Source organism: Phasianus colchicus, chromosome 4, assembly GCF_987193195.1.
Source record: "Phasianus colchicus chromosome 4, bPhaCol1.hap1.1, whole genome shotgun sequence".
Classification (NCBI taxonomy): domain Eukaryota; kingdom Metazoa; phylum Chordata; class Aves; order Galliformes; family Phasianidae; genus Phasianus; species Phasianus colchicus.
Genome location: NC_143439.1, coordinates 23,291,865 through 23,316,465, shown reverse-complemented (window position 1 = coordinate 23,316,465; position 24,601 = coordinate 23,291,865). Strand labels below are relative to the sequence as shown.

Here is a 24,601-nt window from a genome sequence, read left to right as displayed (position 1 = left end):
CTCTGCTTTTTTAGCACTACAAACACTCTAAGTATTTAGAGAGGATTTCTTTGTTCTGTAAAGGAAGATAAACTCTGAAATTAAGCCTCATCAGCGCAGCAACTTAGTTTATTTAACACATTTTCTTGAATAAGGAGTCCAAAGAATATAGAGCTGAGGCAAATAATTTTCCAGTGAATTGCTATCTGCATTTCCAAAATGTGTCAGTCTACAAAATTTCCCATAAAATAGTTATTATTTTTTATATTTACATAACACAGCTAATTGCAGATAGTTATGTATTTCTTCTTTGCTTTGCTTAAAATATTGGCACAAAAATAACACTACATCTATCTTGTGGCAAAATGCCATAGCATCATCCAATTTCTGAGGAGCCATATGGCAGTGGTACAGCCATCTGTTTATCTTGATATTCCTTTCCTGGCAAACCTTGCACCCATATGGGTTATTGGTGCCCTCATCTGTGTATATCATGAAGAGGTTCAAAATCGAAATCTGTAATTTTCCCTGGTATAACTTTTAACTATTACACTGAACATAAAGATCACGCTATTCTCATGTTTAGCCTCATCCATTTCTGTTTTGTGCACACCTGCCTTCTCCTGTTAGATGCAGGAACAATTTGATTTCCAGAATTTGTGAAAGCTGTCACTGCAAGCTGTCAGGTTCGAGGCATCATAATCATCTCAAAGGACTGATGGCTTGTGCTTTGTGGATTTGAAACTTCATCACTAAAGAGATGAAATGATCCGTCCTTTTACATGCTGACAGGGTAGCAATTTTGTGTCAGCATAGAGATTCACGCATTCAGACAATAAGGCCACACCGAATATATGCAGAGTCCTTTCACATTTTCTGTGACAGCCGTTTTCAGTAATGTCTAAAATATTTGACATGCAGTGTTTAGAATAATTTTAAGTAAGGGAAAGTGTCGGCTTTCAGCCTGAGGTGTGATCAAGCCTGAATGAAATCGTGTTTATATCCTATTTAGCAATCTGCTCTTTAATTTCCTCTTTATGTGAAAGAGTACTTTCAAAGTGGATACAGTCAGAGCACAAAACAGTCATTGTAAGTGTATATGTGTTTCAACTCACATCAGCATAAATAAACACATTCCTTTTTTTAATTGGAGGATCTCCTCACCTCCTTTTTATACAGCACAAACAATTCCATTTCAGAAACCAAGCAAATGTAAAGATAAAAAAAAAAAAAAAAAAAAGAAGCTATTATATTTATGGGGGCAATGCTGAATTATGTATATAATGAAATATTCTGTAGCTCTTAGGAGCTAGTTGGCCTATGAAATAAATTGATTTGTTGCATTCCAAAAATGTGTAATACAGTTTTGTTTTGTTTTGTTTTGTTTTTTTAATAAATTGGTTTATTTAATAAATTTATTGCTTTTTGTTTGAAAGAAAATGCTTTGTGTACATTATACCATTCACATATACATATACAATTCACATAATGTACATTTATGAAAATTTAATTAGATTATCTCTCTCATTTTATGATAGGATGTTTTATTAAAAATATCAGTGTATTCACTTGCATTTTAAGTATTCTGTGCCTGCTTTTGATTTCAGTTTAGTGAAGTTTAAGACAAATTTCCCTTTGATTCCCAAGGATCTCTACCTTGTATTTTAAAATTCTTTTCTTTAATAACAAGACGTTAAGAAATCACACATTGTACCACTTTCTGTTGTAGATGAACTCAATTAGAGTCCACACCATTTAGTTTAGAGACAAGACTTCTCCAAATTGCTTCAAAAATTTTCTGTCCAAGATTTTGTGCTGAACATAAGAGGAGTGATATTTAGTTCAACTTTATATGTTATAAAACTTGGTAAATTAGTGCATGTATTTGTGTCTTCATTAGAACTCAGTATTATGTATATCTGTTGTCTACAGACATTCTAAAAGCTAACTGGTGTTTTCTTTCTAATTTCCTTCTGCATTTGCTCTCACACATATCTCTAATATGTCTGCTTGGCAATAAATTGGCTGTATTTGTGTATAAAAGCCTCCAGTGGAACAGAGAACAAAATATTCACAAAGCTGTTAGTTCAAGACTGTTCTAAAAAAGGGCAGGGTTTCAATGATTTAGGAGTTAATGAATCTTTGATTCTTTCAAGAACTCGTGTTAAATTTAACCTGTGAACATAACTGATGTTGAATTTTCTATAACAGGTGATAATGTATTTCACTTTACATTCTAAGACAGGTGTTTTGTCTTAGTATGTCAGAACAGTGCTCTTCCATTCCACCTGCAAAAGTAAAGCCCCCGAACAAAGTTTAGATATTTCTGCTTTCTTTAAACTTTTTGCTAAATGAAGGCTTTTTCATTTGTAAAGCTACTTGCCTTTCTTCAGGTCAAAAATGTATTTTAGGACATTTTGAACATATCCTTTTAGTTCCAATTTAGTAAATCTCTCTCTTTTTAGTTAGTTAGGTTTTGTCTTAAAGGTCTTGCCAGAAATAAGAGGCAATGTTCCTCTTGTACTAGCTACCAAAGGGAAACATGAGGATAGCTACCAAAGGAAAGGAGATATCCTTCAGTTACAGTTACAAGAGTTTACAAGAGTAATATTACAAGGTGGGTGGAGGAGAGAATAGTATACACTTACAGTTTATCCTAAAACAGAATTGAATGGCAAGTGTAACTGAGTCCACCTTGGAGATACATACTTTGCAAGGACGTGGTGGGGACGCTGTGAAAAATAAGAACTTCTATTTCCCTACAGCTCCTCTAATTGCTTGTATATTGTCTTCTCCAAACCGTATCTTGTGTTACTAAAAAGTCCACAAGATGTGTAAGAACTAAAGTGACATGAAAAGTTAGGCAGCACTACAATTGAGGGTATAAAATCACAGCTATATGTCTCTGAGTAACTTTGCAGCTGAGTACTCGTCTAGGAATCCAAACATAATTTTTCAGATCACTCCAGACCAGAGAAAATACTGGTAGATAACTAGTAGGCTTTTAATGAAATCACCATAAAGTCAGCATATAATGGCATTAATCAATGGCTCAGTACAGATAGCAATAATCAAATTAAATAGTCAGAGCATTAAGCTTACTTCAGATAAAGGAATAGGCTTAGTAAAGGCTTTGGTGTTTTTTTCTTCTCCCTGACAGTCAGTGATGTAAATCTTCAGCTAATGAAATCATCAAGTATATCCATGACTTGACTGGAAAATGCAAACTTACCTCTTGAGCTACTATATTTAACATATGAATCTCATTAATTGGTGATGTTGTAAAAAAAAAAAAAAAAAAAAAAAAAAAAAAAAGTTTAAGTAGAAGACCAGTGAAAGTCACCTGTACTTTGAGTATTATGAAACTGTACTTGTTTCTGGACAGGTCTCACGAAGAATGTGAGCAGGATTGGCACTGTGTGAGAGCATGGCTGGAAGGCTCCTGTCATATGTCTAGTCTGTTATCCATGGACATGATTTTTGGCATTAACACTTAAAGCATCCATTTTCTTAAATCCGTTTAGAGCTTGGATATAAAGTTCAGTATTTCCAAATTCATAGAACAAAAACATAGAACAAAATCCTCAATAGAAACATAGCACATATGCAGGTAATTTATTAAGTACAGATATTGAAAGACTTGAAAAATAGCAATATTACTTATTTTTTATTACCATCAGATTGTGTGAGAACTGTTAAGCTTGATGTTTCACAGGAAAAAGGGAAAAGACAATACTGCTTTATAAAAGAAATGCAGCACATTCTGTCTCAAGAGAGTCACTGATCTGTGAAGAAAGACTTAAGTTCACTTATGCTTAGGTTGTGTTCTAGAGTAAAAAAAAAAAATTGAGGCGTGTTTTTTTTTTTTTTTTTTTTTTTTTTTTTCAAATCAAGGGAAAAAAAAAGAAAAGAAAAAAAAAAAAGCTCATAAAATCAAGGAACCAACCTACCAAAAATACAAAGCAGAAAACGTCTCATAGATAATAAAAACTGTGTACCTTTTTACTTATTAAAACTCTACCTTTTTAGATGCTCTTCTGCAAGATTATTTCAGTGGACAGACCATATATTTCTTACTATTTTGTAAAACTGATTGGATAAGTAAACAAGACATTTTAGGTAGAATTCATAATAAATACTGAACTCAAAATGTTTAATATTTTTTCAGGTGATGCCAGTGGCAAGTGGAAGGAGGCAAGACCATCACCTTCTACACCTTCTATCTGCAGACAAAAGGCAATGTTAATTAGTAAGTGTTGTGGGATAAAATATGTACATTGAACCACAGAGTAAGATAATATTTTTTTACTTTAATTCAGTTGCTTCTCTAATCCCAATAATGCCTATAGTACTGACTGTCATTTAAAAGCAACTCACATTCAAACACTAATAATACCTCGGTCCAGTTTTGGAGGTCTTTTAGAGTGCTAACTTCAACTTGGTTTCGCCTTCTTATCCACAAGTGAGAAAAGCTGTAACAAGAATCTACTTGAGAGATAAAAATTGGGATAAGCATTAGCACTTGTAATTTTAGACTTCTTCCTTAACAGCTAAATTCTGTGTTGTGATTTTATCCTTTGATTGTGCTTTTCCATCTTTGTTGTAAATAATAGAGGTTAAAACAATATCTCTGACTACAAGCACAGAAATCCATTTCCATTATTTACACGTGGGGACTATCATATTAAAACTAATCTCTGGAAACCTAGACAGTTCTAATGATTTTAGGTTATAGTTAGTGGCTTGCTATTTTCAATCTGCAGTAGTTTATCTTTCTGAAGTTGCAGGGATTTATTTTTCTCCATGAAGCAGTTTGGCAATTGGAAAGTCACGAAAAATCATGTGAATTTATGAAGATTTCTTGGGGCTTTCTGATACTGTTTTGTTGGATTTCTGTTTAATAACTATATAACCATTCTTTTAAAGGATGGATAAGATATTAAATGAAATTAAATCCACCTTATTAATTATCAAACAAGATTCATTTCATCCACCTGTTTTCAACTAAAGAGCAAGAGGTGGAAAAAAATTTCAGCTTAATGAGGAATGCAATAACTTTTTCTTTCCATTTTTCATGAGAAACAAGAACAAATTAAATTACACTGATTAATTTTTTTAAAAAGAAACAACTTCCTTGAAGTTCAATTTCTAATCAATATACACAAATATAGCAAACTTTTCCTTCTAACAGAAAACAAAACAAACCAAACAAAAATTTTCATGACTCTACTACCAACTCATTTTTGGGTCAGTTTGTAGCAAAATAGCTTTTCTGATTTTGAGGTTCAATGGAGAAATATACCCCAGCATGACCTGTTATCTTCTGTGTTAATATCAAATTTTAGGCATTTAAAAATCTAGAACTAACATTGCAATTGTAATGAGCAATGCTTGTCTCATAGTTTATGTGATATCTGTATTTTTACACTGAACTTTTAAATAGATATTGTATTTTTCGAAGTTGCATAGGACTAATGTTAAATTCAAAGGAAATAGTAGAAGGTTATGGAAACATAAAGAGGGTAAGATATTAAGATGAGATAATTAAACATCATTAATAGCTGTGAACATAAATGTTTCAGGTAACTGAAGAAGAGATCAGAGGATGAACACTTTATTATGATTTATAAACTCAGTTTTGTCACAATGTGTATTAAGTCTATCAATTTTGAAACTGTAACTATAATTAAGCAGTGTATTAATGATGATAAACTATCGCAGGACTAACAGTAAAATTTGCTGGGAGATAACAGAATCATAGAATAACATAGCAGACTATCTAATCCATTGTTGAGTTGGGTCACCTAGAAGGGGTTACTCAGAACAATGTTTCTTCTGTTAGAAGTATCACCAGTATTACTAGTCTAATAGATATCCCAAACACATCACTTATCTGCATGCAGCATTCCTCAAAATAGAAAATATGAAAATGAGAGTATAGGAATGTATAGAAAATTGTGTCTTTAGTACACATATATTCTCTTATAGATAACTTTCCTATAGTTAGAATTTTTCAAATGAGAAGATTAGATGAGAACTGATCAGCTTTAAAAGAACACAAACAAAATACCAGATGATGAACAGGTGGAATCAGGAAATAATTTATGCTTAAACCAAATTAAGCACTGTGCTTTTTACTTATTTTCCAGGGGGAAAAAAAAAAATAAATAAATAATGGGAAAAAACAGAACTGTGGCACAATTCTGGGAATAATAGCTTGTGAGCAGTAAAGAAAAGGTGCATGCTATTTCTTGGAGGAAGATCTGTCCATTTTTATTTAATCTTTTCTAGTCTTTAAAATCACATGTTCTAACACTGATCAGATAATAAGTTGTTATGAACCTGAGCCAGAGAATTAAAAAAAGAACAATTTAGTCATAACTTAACTGCAATTGGAAACAAATTGGAAAATCTACTGGAATGTCCCACAGAACAAGGCAGGGAAATGGAAGTAGAGAAGTACCATCATTCATCTCTAACACAAAAGAAGGAGTTATGTTTTGTCAGGATATTCCTGATATAATCCTGCTTCCACTTGTAGCCAGGCCCAAATTATTTAAAAGAGATCACAGAAAAAATTTCAATTTAGACATAAACAAAATATTTTATTTGTGATATTCTTATGCCCAACTACAATACTTGAATATGAAGGAAAATACTTAAAGAGGAAAAGGGAATTTGAAAATGTGACTATTACAAAAAGTGGAAGCAGAAAAAGTTTTAATATTTTTAATGTATCATATTATATCAGTATTGCTAGACTTCTTTCCAGTTTTCTTTCAAAACAAAATTCTAATTAATTCTTCTGATGCTTTATAAATATTGACTTTGGCAAGATTTTATGTTTCAGTTAAACCTAGAGCAACCAAAACTGTTGAAATGAACTATGTTTGTAGGCTTAATTACTAGCTTATGTCCTAAAGCACAAGAATTTCTGTACTGTATTTAGAAATAATATTTGTAGACCAGAAGTTTTTAAGGTGCAAAGGGGGACCTGGATGGGTTAGTTGTTCCCTTCCTTGCTGGGAGTTTCAAAAACTAACAAATAAAACCAAAGACAAAAATAAAACATACTTTTTGATGATGGTAGGTGCACTACCACTTTCTTTCTATGCCTATACTAAGTCAGTGTTCCTATACAAGTGGGAGATTGACTTCATTGTCTTAGACACTAAGTGCCTAACCACTTATAAATTGTTAAAAATTTGTATGTTTATCATATCTCTATACTTTTAATACATCTAATTAAAAAAAAAAAATACATTATGGCAAATCCACTGATCATTCTTTATTTTTTTTTTATGTCCCATTGCCCAGAAATTCAGAAGTGAGCTGAATATACTGAATATATTTTTATTTAAGTTCTTAAAGTTCTTGGATTTGTGAGATTTCAGGTTGATTTTTCTTTGAACAGTGGATGCAATTATCTAAGTCCACATGTACAAAATCTGCAGCTGTTTTGTTTTAGGAATTGGTGCATTGTGATAGTGGAAAAAGGCTTACATAGCAATCTCGGTCTTCATTTTTGTTGTCATTTCTTTTTTACTGTAATTTAAAGTGGATCTGTTAGAAAAGGAATTTTCTTATTTCTAGACAGAATTCAGAAGATGGGTTCAATTAAAAAGTAGCAATATGAGCAATACTTGTTTTAATTACGTTTAGTTAAAATGAAAGGTACCATAACATTATGTAGTAACACATATTCCAAAAGATACAATGCTCTGCAGGGTCAAAATTCACAGAAATACAATCGGATCATGCACTTGAAATATGTTCTACATGAGGAATGACACGTGGTGGAGGGAGGGTTTTTTTTTTTTTTTTTTTTAATATATATATTTTACCTTCTGTGGTTTAAAATAAGAAAGGATGGAAAAGAAAATGCTGAAAAATAAATAGCAACTATTAATGAAAAAAGAGCTGCACTCAGTTAAACAGGCTACAGTTTAATTAAAATTGAATGCTAAATGAGAGTTTTATTGTTAATATCTTGTTGTGCAGTGGGAGTCTTATTACTTGCTAAGTAGTAAACTAAAAAGGAGTGTAAAATTCTGAGCAGACAAATGTCATAAAATTCTCCATCATTATTTGGATTCTTGGCAATGATTTCAGAAAGGCTAAAGGGTTCCTGAAAATGAAAACGAAACAATTCTTTTGACACATCTAATTCTTCCAGGCCAGCAGGGTAGCATCAGACATTGTTTAAGCTTTACAGGTTAGGCAGTCTTCAAATGATAGGTATGTGACATCTTTCATAAAAGGAAATGCCACATTAAGTATTGAAAGTAATAAGGACAAAGTTAGACAAATGCAGCTGTAAAGTATGAGCGGCTGAAGTCAGAAAGAAAATGTGAATTAGCATATAGAAATTCTTGAGAATGCCATAACAACACAGAGACAGGCAGTTTAGGGCTATTTCATATCATTCCATTTGACTTATTCTTGCCCCCTGCGTCTCAGCCTTCAATCCAGAAGAAATGATCCTTTGTGTGGTATTTTCATGAATTCTGTTAGCATTTACTGACAGTTAAACTCATTTTGTCAATGCTAATTTTAACATGTCTCCAGTTAGTAAATAAATAATTGCTTAATGCTGTCCAATTCTAGATTTCTCCCTCTGGAAGAACACAGTGTTATTATCACAGCATCATGTTTAGAATGCTCTAGTTAAGATTTAGTCAATACTTTCATTAACTCATAGTTTCAGGGGTTTCAAACATACAAAAGTATTCTGTGTACAACTGCACTTAGGATCTGAGCCTTGGGGCTCACCACACTCAGAAGAATGAGTGAGCTGGCACATTTGCAGCACAGTTTAAATGCCCTACAAACGTGTCATCACCCACCCTTGACCTTGGCATCTGGTGATAAGCTTTAAATAACCTTGAGAGCTAGCTTTCGCAGACAGAGCACACTGGGTGAGTAACCGTTGTTGCTGCCCACTGAGAACAGAGAGGTTCAGTAAGTGAGCACAGCCCACACTGCTCATACGGTGCTACAGCTGTGGGTGCAGGCAGGGTGTGGAAGTGTTATCCCACTTTGCTCAGGAGACCAGCCCTCGGCAATTTCTGAGACCACAGTTTTAAAACATGGTCTCCATCAGACAGGGGACTTATTCCAAGAAAACCGTGGCAACCCAGATGGAGGGCCTGTCCAGAAATGTAGCTGTTCAGGTCTCTGGCTGCGGGGAGTGCCTGAGTCTGCTGCTGTCAGGGGAGGGTGGCAGGGATTCCATCTGTGTAAGTATGAGCAGGTGGAAGTGCTACTCAGACTGGTGGTGAAGCTCAGCAGAGGTGGAGAGACTAAGCACCATTAGGGAATGTGGAGGGTAGACTGACTGGCAGCGTGACTCGTTGGTGTGACAGAAGGAAGGGTGCCAGGGAGAGATCCCCAGAAAAATGTTTGACCCCCTGCCCTGTCACAGTTGGACAGAGGTGACAGATGAGGAGGGTTGGAAGAGAGTCCTGACTTGGTGTCACATGTGCCCCTCCTGCCTGTCTATCCTGCTTCCCCAGGTCCCACCAAGGTTTGGGGTGCTGGAAATTGAAGAGGAGGTGAGTGGGGAGGTGAGGGAGGATCTGCGTAGGAGGGAGCCTAAGGCAAGGCAGTCACTCCCATACCTTGAGGCTGCCTCTGTCAGAAAAGAAAGAAGGGTGGTTGTGGTGGATGACTTCTTTCTCAAAGGAACAGAGGGCCCCATTTGCAGACTGGGTCTAAGCTGCCGGGAAGTGTACTGCCTTCCTGGGACCTGGGTCAGGGACATAATTAGGAAACTCCCAAAGCTGGTTTGGTCCACTGATTATTTCCCATTACTCATAGTTCAGGTGGGCAGTGATAAAATCACTGAGAGAAGCCTGCAAACTGTGAAAAAAGATTTTAGGGGTTTGGGGAGTTTAGTTCAAGGTGAGGGAGTGCAAGTGATCTTGCCTTCAGGGGCAGTGAGGGGCATGGAGCAGGCTTGGAAAATACAGGTAGTGAATAATTGGCTCAGAGGCTAGTGTTGAGGCAGGAACTTTGGGTTTTTTGACCATGGGGCAGTTTACTCAGCCTCTGGCCTGTTGTCCATGGATGGAACGCGCCTGTCTCAAAGAGGGAAATGAATCCTAGCATAGGAGCTAGCAGGACTTATTGAAAGAACTTTAAACTAGCCATGATGGGGGAAGGGGAGAAAACAGGGCTCACCTCCGTGAGCCTAGGGGAACAATACTTGAGCTGGGTGTGAGGCAGATACCCAGCTGAAGTGCATCTACACCAATGCATGCAGCATGGGCAACAAGCAGGAGGAGCTGGAATCAATTGTGTGGCAGGCTAACTATGACCTAGTTGCTATTACTGAAACATGGTGGGATAACCCCCATGACTGGAGTGCTGCGATGGATGGCTGCAGGCTCTTCAGAAGGGATAGATGAGGAAGGAAGGGTGTTCCTGAGAGCTGTAAAGCGAGCCGTGGGGGAAGAAGACTGGCGTGGATGAATTGGGAACTATTGTTGAGACTCTGGAAGAAAAAGTTGTCTATATGTCCTCTGGAAGAAGGGAAAGTCATGAATAATTAAAATAAAACAAGAACTAGCCAATAATAATAATAAAAAAATAATAGAAAGAGTGAGAAATTACTATTTTCTGTGAACCAGAAGAGTGTTTATTTTCAGCATAATGTTAAGTAAAATAATTTAATATTGCGTATGCTCTTTTAACCTATTGGAGATAGGGCATAACCTGAATATAACGAAGTCAAATTTTCTTGTATGTAATAATCAGACTGGTTTTAGTTTCATTCTTTTCCTATGTAAAAATGATTTTCCACAAAAAATTATAAGCAGAATGCTCTGGATTGAGATCAATATTTAGCAAAATCTGGCTTATCTGCAAATTATCTGTATATATATGAGCAGATTTCCTTTGGAGGGAAGGAGTTTCAATTCTGAACAAATATAAGAACAAGTCTTATTTCTAAGAGCATGTGCTCTGAGTATCCATAGTAGCACATTTCAAATCTTTACTTGCTTACAGTATTCTCATATCCAGAGGGCAGACAAAAAAAAATCCCTCCAAAACACACATGAAAAAATAAAGCATTGGGATGTACCTGGTAAAGACTCAGTCCTCTGGCCATGTGAAACAGAGAACCTAAGTCTGTTCAGCCCAGTGGGAGTATGTGTACAGACTGAGATAGAGATGTGAGCTACTCCACAAAGACTTCCTTGCACATTTATTTCAGAGCAGTTGCAACAGGGTACTTCTGAACAGATGACCATTGCTAGGTAGAAAACATTCAGTATGCCCTTGAGGAATGTGGTCTAGTTCATTTTCTTCCAAAAATAAATAATTTAGTATAATAATAATATTAAATAATAATTTAGAGATAATCTAAATAATAATTTAGAGACCCAAGTGAAGCATGACCTCCAGGGATGATCAGATGACAGAGTTTATTAAAAAACAAAACAAAACAAACAACAACAACAACAACAAACAGGAAAAGCACAAACACATTTTGAAGTGTTCTTGTAAACATCTTGCCCATAGGTCCAAGTTTTTCTCAAACAAGTTTTTGATGTTTTCCTGTGAATCATATTTTCAAAAGAAGTCCCACTCTAATCTCTATTTTTAGGCCACGAAAAACGAATACAACCTTCTAGCTACTGTTATTGATGCAACTTAGGTCATTTGAATCCACCAGAGGACAACACTTGCATCCATAATCAAACAGATATCTAGAAAGCATTTTGTGGTGATAGTTGATCACAGGTACAAAGCGTTACAAAATCTTAAGTGTTTAACTCTTTCTACAGTCAGGTAACATGGCAGGTTGACAAATAAAGTGAAGAAAGGAAATAAGCAGCTTTAATCTTACTTTTGCATCGAGAGTCTAGCCCAAAAGATGTATTTCTGCAAATGAAATCAGAAATTTCTTCTTAACTTCATCAAGGTGTATATCTGAACTTGTTCTGTGATTTAAAAATACTTTCCATCTCTCTACCTTTTTCACAAAAACTCAAATGCATATCCCATGCACTGCTAATAGTACTAGAAACTGATATGTTGACCCCAGAAAAGAAATTATTTTCTTTAAAATAAAATAAAAAAAAACCACGGTGAATCTACAGGTTTTATACTGACAAACTCTGCTTTTGTCTGCTCTGATTGTCTGTGATAACCACATTCTGGTTATGAATGGAAAACACAATAATGGATTTCAATAGGGACAGAAAGATGCTTCATGCTTGTAATTTAGCTCATTAAAAATGTATAATTCACAAACTACTTGTAGTTGAAAGCATTTAGACTATCAATGTTTCTATATTGATAGGAACATATGTTAAGATTAGGACAGGTTGTTGTCAATAGAAGTTACAGGTGGGTGGCAACTTACTCTTTTCAGTTGAATATAGTACTTGAAGTTGTCTATATAGGGCAGTACTGTGGGATAAATTGTATTCAGAAAGCAATTCCTCAGAAGGATAACATCATATTAAACTTATTTTTTATCTTAGCATCTCCTTACCCAGTGGAACTTGTCCATTAAAATATTTTGCTAAGGTAATAATACAAATATTAGCATTTAAACATATTCTACATTCACATTTCTACAAAACACATGCTTTTTTTCTATTCTATTCATGCATGGTCTGTTCTGATATTATTGGCTTTAAATATCTTCTCCTTTCATGATGACCTTTGTCTCCACTTTCATTCAATTTATCACTTATGACAGTTTCCAGAAGTAGTTCTTCCATTTGGTGGCTGTAGAATGCAGTCAGTTCAACTAAATTTTAAGATTGGAGGGTGCTAGCTACCATTGGCAGAGATACCAAGTACTGTGGCAGGGCCTGGGTATTTCCTACCTCACCTGTGCTGAAGGATATAACCAAGGAGCATGTTTTATGGATCTCTGGATTCTATGAGGACTGCTTCTAAAGTAATGTCTCTTATTTTGATGTCAGAGGTAGATATTGGTGCAATGCAGTAAACATTGAATCTTCCCACCAATATTCTGCTGAATCTTGTTGCTGAGCAACAGATGGCAGCAAAGGGACAGTCTAACAAAATGGTGCCTCTCATAGAAGAGCATATGTAGCAAAGATAAATTTATTAATGTGAGGAAGAAAATTGCATGACATTCTTTGATGACATTCTTTGATGCTTGCTGAACATATATGGAGGCCAAACAGTGGATGTAAGCGCAGTGAGGTGGTGGGTGATGTGAATCAGAAGTGGTGACAGTGCATCACCTCTGCTGGTGTAGATTTTTGGGGGGAGCATGACTTACAGGCTCTCATTCATTGCTGTTGAAAATGCATAGTTAATGGTGTTGATTATGTTGAAAAAGTTTTTTTAGCTCAGAATTTGCTCTGTCAAATAGTACTGTGCTCTTTGTTGTAGTTTCCATGGAAATAAATAGGAGGCATTACATTCTGAGTCATCTGAGTGTATGTCTCCCACGTGGACAAGACAATAGAAGGATAATAATAACTTGTTTCATCTGATTATTCTCCTAATGAAGGACATAGAGCAGAGAGTCTTCAGGAACTGTTGTCATATATTCTGAATTTCATATTCTTAAGACAGCAGGAAAAAATGTCTTTTTTCTGTCCGTTTTTTGGGGGGGGGGAATGTTAATTTTCTCTAGGTTGGGTTTTTGTTTGCTTTCTAGTTATGAACCCAATTCCTCTTACATATGTCAGAAATGTCAGCAAATAGTTTTACTGCTTCCCATCTTTACTCAAGAGGTTCTAGCTACAGTTGTGCAGGTATTCTCCTAGAGTAAGACGGGAGTTTGAGTGGTTTGAGCCAGCATTTGTCTCTTCTTACTTGTTTCATTTTATTTAATTGCATGTGAAGAAGAAAAATATTTCAGAATAAGAATAAAATTATATTCTAAGGTCAGAATACTGAGACCATTTTGGCTAATGAGAGGGACAGACTCTTGTCCAGCAATCTTGTACCCTTTCCAGTGACAATAATGAGAACATTATTAAAGCTCAGCCCATTTCTATTACATTCACTTTCTGAAACTTCAATGACTTCTCTTTCTCTGAGTCTGAATTTTGTCCTTCTCAAAAGGGTGGAAGACTTAACATCACCTATTTTACTGTGAAGCATTGTGTTGCTCTGCTTCGATTTTTTAATTAGTGAAAATATGCAAAAAGTAGAATAAATGATCATCATTAAAGCAGTAGCTACAGTGATCACTCAAAGGTTATCTTAGAACTGTCAGTATTCCACAAAACCTAATTTGAAGACAGATAAATTCTCTGTATTATATGAAAATACAAATACAATTGTCTGAATTAAAATAGAATTATCTCCATCTGTATTTTCAAAACAACTTGAAGAGAGATGGAAACACACTTTTCAAAGAACTATTGTTCCAGAAACTGCTGCAAATTTTTAGCGAGAACCATTGGTGATAGGTGGATGGTTGGACTGGATGATCTTATAGGTCTTTTCCAACCTTAGTGATTCTGTGATGCTGTGATTCTGTGAAATACACATCTACAAAAAAAATAAACAGGAGTAAGGAAGCCTGAGTATATGAATTACTAAGAGCAGTGTGGGAGAAACTCTTAGAGATATGTGTTATCATATTACTATAGAACTTATCACAGCCTGACAACAAAATAGTCTTATCAATCCCTAAGAATGTCTGATCAGCCAGGACCAACTCAGTTTCATTTTGACTCTCATTCTTCAGTTGTGTCACATTTGTCTTCCCTTTATGTTACCAAACTTCAGTTCCAAGATAGAGTATTATTTGTACTCTTTCTTTGATTGTATCAAAATACATTTATCTTGGAAAATGAATTTAGAGAGAAAGGTTTCAGCTTGGTCTCTTTAAGTCTTTCTGCTGTCATCTCTGTAAGGTCAGCAGTTACTTACAAACTACTTCCAGCAGTTACAGTTGATCTCATTCTTATTTGAATTCTCTTTACAGAAACAATGGAGAATGTTCTGGATGACTTTACAAAATCTAATATTAAGGCTGTTGTTGGAGAGGATATGATTAAAAAAAAAAAATTGTGCATCAGATACTTACTGGTGTATATGCGCTGGGGGGGAAAAGAATTTTTTATGGCGAAGGTCAACTGAAATGAAGTAATTTTGGATTTATTATATGACTTGTTTTCATGAGGGACAGTATATCAAAACATAGGTGTCAATTAGCAGTATTTGAAGTGTAAAGCTGAGTAGATTGGAAAAAGAGACATTGCCAAGAAAGGAAAAACTGAAAGGGAAGAGAAAAATGAAACTTATATTTTAAGAAGCAGCTGTTTACATGCCACTGAATTAAAAGAAGTGGAGAGACTGAGCAGGAGTTTACAGAGCCACTTGTACAGAAGTGCAATCTGCTGCAGAATATTACTCTAGAACACAAAAATTACTCCAGGTAAGCATGTCAATAGTTCTACTTTCCCTCTCCAGCAATTTATAGCAATGCAAAGTACATTTAAGCAGTAAGCGAATTACTGCATTACTACTGAGAATGCTGGCACATGGATCTCTCCTGTCCAAGGTGCAAGGAGCTGGGGTGCTTTCTGTGGTTATAATCTTCTGAAGAACTCTGAAACACCTGAGACTGCAAACAAGTGCAGGGCCTTGGTATTTTGTTATTCTTGGTATTTTTTATTATATTTTTTTATTATATATATATATAAAATATTATATATTTTATTATATTATTTTAGATATTATTATATCTAACATGTGGAGATGTTAGATATTTGTTTTCCAGGCTCCTCATGCAAGTTCTTAGGAGACTGATGTCAGATGCTGTGAATCAACTCATGTGAAAGTTCATCTTCTGTGATCTTCCATTTTCTTTTTCTTGAGCATCTGGAACATCTATGAAAAGCTGATGTTTAGCCTCTGTTATTTGTTTAGTACTCTGTGGTCATCAGATAAAATGACTGGATTGAAGATTAACTTATATTGTGCTGTTGTTCAGTAGAGCAAAACAGGATAAACCTTTATTGCAGGAAACTCTATACCACTGTTGGTTTTCTAAAAGCTGACTGGTGATGTGTTACCTATTGGCTAATATATTGCATAACTTGTGAGACATACCTCTTTCAATGTTCCTATTTTGCTTCCATCAACTGTATTATATTACAAAATCAATATAATTTTGAAAAAATAGCATTGAGAAGTCCTTACACAGATGGCTTTTGTGGTCTATAATAAATGAGAGTGACAGGCAGTTTAAACACTCAATTTCAGGTATATAAGTATATACCAATTAACAGGCTAAAGATGCTGAACAAGCCAAAGTGTTTGTCACTGTTGCAGATCCATGCTCAGCTGTGCTGATGTTTTCTTTAATAAATACTTGCTCAAGGAGTCAACAAGCATATTCTATAGTTCACAAAGTAGGTGCAGAGCAAGATGAATAAAATTATGGTGTGCAGACTCTTCTTTGGGCCTTTACCATCAGTTGTTCATTTGCCTTCATGATTAAGGAATCCAGTTGCAAAAGGACGTGTACATAAAATTTCACAGACATCAAAGAGCTTCACAGTTCCAGACCTCATTTACAAGCAAGGTCTGTGATCTGAATCCTATAACATGGGAAGCAAAGTGAAAAAAACATGAGGTTCAAGTCAACAAATCAACAGTAACATCAACATTTATTGTAAATTTATAATAAAATGGTTGAAGTATTTCCATTTTGCCAAATTTGTAGTAAAAGGAAACAACTTCCTTTTATGCTTCTCAGTTCTCTAAAATTATATCTACTGATTAAAAGAAAAAAAAAAAAAAAAAACAAAACTCAAAAAGAGATCAATTCAACAAACAGACTTCTAAACTTCTTTATTTGAAATCCAGTGACAAAAAATTTATCTTCCTCCCAGTTTATGAAACTAAAAATTGATTACAAGTGCATTACTAAGTTCCTTCACTCTTTTGTAAGCATTCTAGGTTTGCACACCTAGAAAATTTCAGTAAAGTTGTGTCCAGAAATACTGGGAATGTTAAATAAAATGGATGTCTGTCAGGCAGTGCAAGGTATGGAAATGCCAGGTACACAATCTTTACTGGGGTATAATCCTGAGCATTCGTTGTTCTACTTAGCAAACTACTGCTTTCTTTTCAGTTATTTTTCCATAAAACTTTGCTAGCACACAAGTAATTGTGCCTAGAAACACCGATGTTTACTGTATTTAAACATTCAAGCTGTACTCATTATTCAGGCTACTAAATCTGTGAAACTTTGATCCTAGACAATGCTCATGGAGGTTGTTCTCAAGACAAATATTTGTGTAATGTACTTAGTGTGGCAACATAAGGTTGCTAAAGACAAAGAATATTCTTTGGGTAGAAGAGTATTTCTGATAATGGAAATGGGTGACAATCCCATCTCCATGCAGATTGGGGTGGGAGGAGAGGTGGATGAAACTAAGTGTGAAGAACTCAGTGCAAATTCCCCATAGCCTATGAATATGCAGAGGTGTCAGTGAGAATGTGTGGCTATGGGAATATTTTTCAGATAATAATTCTAGTGTTCTCCACAGTCTGTATGTAGTCAGCCACCTGCAAAAGTTATGAAAGGAGAATAAATATGAAGTAAATGTAAAATGTAACCAGGGCCTATTTACAAAATGAATTGACAGATTTCATTTAGTTTGCTCTGGAGAGCAACTGCAAATATGTTCATTCAAAATTTCATTTAATTTATGCTAATAAAATTAGGCAGATAAGCAATAGAGAAGGAAAAAATAACATTGTAAAGCACTAATATGTAAGATTTGACAGCCTGTATTTTTATAGTGCTGATAAACTCCTTCATTCTTTCATTTACTACTTTTTTTCCTGTGTTATATGATATGACTACATTGAGTAACTAGGAGTCCAAATGAAGTTAGAGTAATAGATTGGTAGTTGACCAGAAAATGCCATTAATGTGCCACAAGATCTGTATTAAAACATACATGCTTTCAAAACATTTTCATTTGACAGGCAACATAAGCAAAACAGTCATATCACTTCTAAATATATGATAAAATGAAACAAAAGTTTACTGTCAATGTCTAAAAAACATGCTTATTTTATGTGGTAATTTTACAGTAAGATAAAACTTTTTTTTCCTCAGGGAGGGAGAGTTAGAAACACAATCAACTCTGGTCAAAATAAAAACTTAATCCTTCGAATCATGAAGGCCAGGAGCATTTTTAACTTTGTCTCGGTGAGAAAACACCTCAGTGAAACACTGGATGTGAGATTCTGCTCTGAAATGATGATATAGCATCATTAGTCTACTGTTCCTCTGTCACCTGAGACCTGTACCCAACTTGGGAATACAGGCAGAAATGTACTACAGCCCATTAGGATTTGCTTACAGTCTCTTACTAACACTGGAGCTATATTCAGTGTGTTTTTCAACGTATAGGCTTTGCTGTTAGCACTGTGCCTGTGGGGAAAATGTGTGCAACGTAGAGCTAATGGGTAAAGTAATAAGGGAAGAAAAAAAAAAACCAACAAAGTCACAGTGCTTAACTGTGTTTTTAGAACCCGAAGATCATGGTTTTCATCCTAATAATATCCTATTCATATTAATCATGTACGCATTCTAGTTTAAGAGGTAGTTGGACTATAATTAATAAATACATTACATTAGTACTAAAATCTACTTTTTATTGTTTAATCACTTGACTTTAGTGATGGGGGATTTCAGATCCTTTTGTATAGACAGTAGAGATGGTCTGGAAGTGCTCCACCAACTCCCAATTTCATCTTGCTCTCTTCTGTCCAATCTGATCAGAAAACGTGCTATGACTTCTGGACCAGCTGAAGTTAATGGTTGTTAGAAGAGAACAGTCTCACTTGTTATCTTTGCATGTTTTCTTGTAGACACCTGTGCCTGTTGGACATCTCACAATATAATTAACTCATCAGATCATTTCAGATAATTATCCTCTTGTGTTTTTTTCCCCTGAATAATGGTGTTGTGAAGGCTTATTAAGGGATTTGGCAATCACTAGAAGGGTTTAAAGGGGGGAGAGAGAATGCCAGTGTGAGGACCAGAGTCCTATCCTTCTGTGATGGTGGCTACTAGACTGTCTTGCTCATCTCAAGAAGCTGCTCCCAGAGATTCCTAGGGTAAAAGTGAATTTGACTTTTTTCAGTCCCTGAAACAGCATTTCAGCTTGTAAAGTAGAAGAAAACAAAGAAACTTTTGTGAATTGCCTTGAACCTCTAATGTTGTTTTTTTTTTTTCCCCTTTGAAGTCATTCTTACATACCAGAAGACTTCAATTTTTTTTTTTTTTTTTTTTTTAACTGCATTTCTACTAAGAACTGAGTGACAACACTTTTGTACTGAATGCCTTTTCAGTATAATCTGAAAGGCCTACCCTTAACTGTACTGCTTTATTGTTTAGATATTCCAAGATTCAGTACACAACTGCAGTGTGTATAGCACTGCAAACAGAGAGGAATAACAAAAATAACAGGGATATTGCAGTTCTAGGAGAAAGGAGCAAACGGAAGGCTATGCTGAAGCTGCTCTCCTCTTCCTCCATGCTGGCCTTAGACTGTGCAATGCTGTAAAATATATACATTACTCTCTGGAAGGAATTATGGCTGTTGCATCCTATGTGTGCATCCCCACAAGAATTTCAGTTTCTCCTTCTGTGAACTTGTCATATCGCTCCCTCAAGGTTAATGGTAATAAATAAAATCAAAAGAAAGTAGGATAGCTAAGGTCAGAGGTCTATATAGATGTATACAAGCCATTTTTTTGTCTTGCCTAGAATTTGCAATATAATAAAAAATAATAATTTATCAACTATACTAGGAAAAAAAGGAGACAGGAACTCTGAAATAGATAGACTTTTATCTGGATGGCAGTGATTGTTAACTGAATAAGGTGTCAGGATACTAAAATACAGCCACAAAGCCAATAGATTTTATTCACATACTTTGATCCATCTCTAGTGCTGCTTGATGTTTGGTTAGAAAGCCTTCGTAAGCTAGAAGTGTTATTTCTCTGGGGCTGTGGTTTTCTTTTATTCTTGTCAGTCTCCAGATACTACAGTGAAATACATAAAATTGTCACATAGTGAAGTATTAGGAATGCGTAGTATCTATCTTTGAAGATATTCCAGTGTTTCTTGGACTTTGATTCAAGAGTTCCCCTCACAAGTAAACTCTACAAATGTATTTTATGTCGGTATTTTGAAATAACTCATTTCAGACTAAATTATGTTAGAGGTACTGAAGTATTATGGAGTGTGAGCTATGTAAGGAAAAAACATTCTAACAATAGTTCATTGGCATTTTCTTTCATACAATCCTTGTAATTGAACTGTTAAACAGAATAAGAAAGGTACTTTTGGTTTGTATTTCTTCATTTGCATCAGCTAAGATGAAAAATAAGGTGTGAGGTGTGTAGTTCTGAAACTAATTCTGCAATCTTATTTTTCCAAAGTAAGGGCAAACAAGGTCCTCCTTCTTAAGCAGCTAGAAATCAAGCTGTAATAATCGACTTTGTTTGTTAGGTAACTCTTGTGCTCAAAGTAGTAAACAAACTTTGAAGATGAAAGGAAAGGAAATTAGGCTGCCTCAGATATACTGTGACTTAGGTGCAGCCTGTGGTGAATCCTAGATTCCTCCTCCCTCTTTCCTCCACCTGGGAGGATGGCACCTTGCTCCCTGCATATTTGCAAGTCCAGATTTTCTTCTACTGGAAATCAGAGTGGATGTCTAGTCCTGTATAATACTGCTTGTAAAAGACCATCATATGATCTCTGCTGTGTCAGTGGGGTTGTGTGAAGAAGACTGTATGACTGCCTTACGTATGACCTCATAACATTTCTCCAGAAAGATTTTATTTCCCTTTGGAAATTGAGGTATGAAGATGAAAGACTTTTTTTTTTTTTTTCTTTTAGGGTGAGATGTGGTCTTGGTAATTTTGGTAACTGTAAGTTCTTTCCATGACTATGAGAGGAACAGAGCAAGGATGAGTGCCTTTTTCTCCTGGAATTCTAGAGTCAAGATGTAGCCAGAGCATGCTGAGAAGCAGTCCATCTAAGTTAGTTAGATGACTCCTTTAGCCAGATTCTTGATAATTTAGTATACAGTAGCTTCAGGTCTTTATTTAAAAATTGACAGGAATGCTGTTGGACTCCATATCCAAAAGACAACAGGTAATACTAATAAGTATAGTGGTATGTTTATTGCATTAGCACAGATTTTTTTTTTTTTGTTCATGTGACTGTAAACTAAACGTTTGGTTGCCATCAAAATAAGAGAAAAGTACTGCACAGGTTGAAATCTAAACTAGGTGCCTTTAAAATCCTCTCAATACTGTTGCGAGGAAAAGGAGCATAAGAGAACTGAAATAATCTTTTTAAGGTTTCCCACATAGTTACTGAGATTTTTTAAAATTTTTTCATCATATTCTTTTTTACCAGAAAAGGTTCTGCCTTCTACTTGTGGAAAAATATTCTTTTGTGCTCGAGTGTTTTTGAGCTCATTTACTTGAATTGATGCTGTAGAAATACTTCCAAGCCAAAAGAGCTAAATTTGCTTCTGAAGTAGTAAAAGATGTCCTAATGCTAAGTCTAACAGTGTTAGACTGAATGAAAGTGTTAACTGCATAGTACTGTGAAGGACTTGTCACAGGATCACAGAGTGGTCGAAGCTGGAAAGGACCTCTTAGTCCAACTTTCATGCTCAAGCAGTGTTAGTTAGAGCAAGTTGCCCAGGACTCTGTTCAGTTAGATTTTGAATATCTTCATAGGTGGAGTCTCCAGGACCTCTTTAAGCTACCCTTTTACAGTGGAAAAAGTGTTTTCTTCAAGTGGAATTCAATGTGCTCCTATTTGTCGTGTTGGTGGTGTCTAATGAGAAGAGTCTGGCTCCCTTGACTCTGTCATGTATTTATGGACATTCTCCTGAGTCTTCTCTTTTTTGGACTGAAGTTAGTCCAACTTTCATGCTCAAGCAGTGTTAGTTAGAGCAAGTTGCCCAGGACTCTGTTCAGTTAGATTTTGAATATCTTCATAGGTGGAGTCTCCAGGACCTCTTTAAGCTACCCTTTTACAGTGGAAAAGTGTTTTCTTCAAGTGGAATTCAATGTGCTCCTATTTGTCGTGTTGGTGGTGTCTAATGAGAAGAGTCTGGCTCCCTTGACTCTGTCATGTATTTATGGACATTCTCCTGAGCCTTCTCTTTTTTGGACGGAACAGTCTCAACTCTCTGTCTCTCCTCATATAAAAGATGCTTAATTGTCCTACTGATGATTCTCTGGAGTTGATCCAGTAAGTGCATAACTGATAACACTGTTCAGCTGATTGAATAATTCTGTCTGCTCAGTCCTTCTTTCATCCAGAAAGAGATTGACAGCCATCCCATGTGAAAATGGAAAATGCTGACAATTGTACTGTATGTGTAGTACAGCTTTTCCAAAAATCTCAGAACACTTCTTAAGCTCCAGTCTGAAATCTGTTTCTTTCTCTTACTACAAACTAAATCAGAGCAAGATCTGCCCTTTCCCTTTGTTTTAAAGGGAATAAAAATTTATTTAAACTGTTCTGGGATGTCAGGTTATGTATCATGCTATATAAGTAACTACACAGTGATCTCTTCATGATGAAGTATAAATACTGAAAACATGTTTTTGTTCTGTTTGTACTGATTTCAATAAACATGAAAGATGTCTCAAAAGCTTAAGGAAGAGCATAGCTGTCATTACGTATATAAAGGCTTACTTAGCATTTTAATGTTAATTTTAAGTGAGAAATTTTAAGCCTTCTGTCATTCCATCCCTGAATGATGTGCAGTTTGCAGTGAAGTAAGGAGGAAATACAAGCATATGAAATACCAGAACAGGTTTGTATCACTGACCTATAGTTGAGATTCAGTTTACAAATAAATTAGATCATTGTTGCAAGGGTAATAATTTATCTTCAAGTGCACAAAACCCACTCTCCAAAAATAAATAAATAAATAAATAAAAATCCAGTCAAATTAGAAAAATATCTGGGATATGAAAATTATGAGATTTTTAATTGAATAAAATATAAAGATTCAATTAAAAGTACAAGCATAGAAGTCCCTAATTAATTCAGCAATGGCTGGCAAGGCATTATGTTCACTCTTTCCCCCACTAATTGCTTTCCTGAGAGAGTTAATGGAATTATACTGCAGGACATGGACAGGGTAAATCACTGCATATCCAATGAAAAGCCAAGTTGTATTTCCCTTGATAGGAAATTTTAACCAAGCTATGTCTTTAAGAAACTGAATATAGCAGAACAAAGCAGTTTCATTGCAATTTTAGTTGAATTCTTTAGGACTCAGTAAGTAATGTCTTATTACAATCAATAAACACTATCAAGTTATGTCTATATATGGTAGTTTCACCTTGACAAACAGATAAATCCCACCACAACCATTCTCTTATTCCCACCTTGAAGAGGAGAAAACAGAATGGAAAAGGACTCAAAAGTTGAGATACAGAGAAGGAGATCTGACAGACTAGAGCAGGGAAAACTGAAAGCAATGTAAACACCATCCACCCTTGTCTATCTATTGTCTATCCTTAATGCTTCATCTCTGCTGTTCCTTCATGGTCACTCTGAGTACTCGATCCTCCAGGAGCACACTGCTCCAGACCTACTGCGCTACCATAGGCCTCTTCTGGGCTGCACGGACTGCTGCTCCACACCCAGCAACTCCTGCCCTCCTCCTGTGCTGACCTGGTGCTCTCAGGGCTGCTTATTTCCCTAACTTGCTTTTCTCTTCCAGCTACTGTAGCACAGTGCTTTTCCCTTCCTTTGGTCTGCTCTCTCAGCAGGCACCCAGCCTTGCACACAGCTCAGATCTGGCAGCAGTGGATCCCTTGGGAGCAGCGGGAGCCACTCTGCCCTGTCATGGGCAGTGCTGGGCTCTGCTCACAGTCCACCTCTGTAGTCCTCTCACTAACAAAATCTTGCCACGTAAACCCAATCCCAATTTTAGTTGTCATCCAAGGAAAATATAAATATTATACTATCCATTTATGAAGACATTGTCAGTCTTTCTAAATTGCATATTGTTTGGGAAATAAGCTATCACACAATGCATATTGACAAACTGAACTTAAGCAAGCTCTGCTTGTTTATGCCAGGATAAAACAGAAATAGATTGCAGCTTAAGATTTTAAATGCAAATGTGTTTTATCCTTAAGTTGTAATTTAATAGAAGAACTGTAGAACTTGTAAAACATACAGCTATCTTAAGAATACAAAAGGTAAGCATGTCCAGCTGCTGGAATGTATGAATATCAGAAGTCGAAGTGCTTTTGTGATGTTTGCATGGTATCTAACACAAGTATGTTCTACAGTACAGTGCTGAACACATAAGGTATTTGAAATTAGAAGTTCCTGTATAGTAACTGAATAGTTAAGCTCAGGTTTTTATGGAAACTTCTTTCAAAAACACCCTGAAATTACACTTTATAACCTCTTATTTAAAGTAAACAAGATTAATATGTCCACCTTAACAGAGTCTAAGTCTGTTGTGTGATTTTTCACAATGTTTTTCTAGTAGCACCAGAACATCAGTTCTGATACATAGTTCCAAATGCAGATTATCTTTTCAGATCATCTTATCTCAAAATTATGTTAAAACATTATTAGCTT

At 35.5% G+C, this 24,601-nt stretch overlaps 1 long non-coding RNA gene across 3 annotated transcripts in view; it reads left to right on the top strand.

Moving 5' to 3' along the window:
• Positions 1-24,601, top strand: part of LOC116238066 (uncharacterized) — a 128,985-nt gene that overhangs the window by 38,378 nt on the left and 66,006 nt on the right. For all 3 annotated transcript variants that reach the window (XR_016466388.1, XR_016466387.1, XR_016466389.1), the window contains exon 3: positions 4,148-4,228. This is a non-coding gene — a long non-coding RNA (uncharacterized LOC116238066). The remainder of the gene's footprint in view (positions 1-4,147; positions 4,229-24,601) is intronic.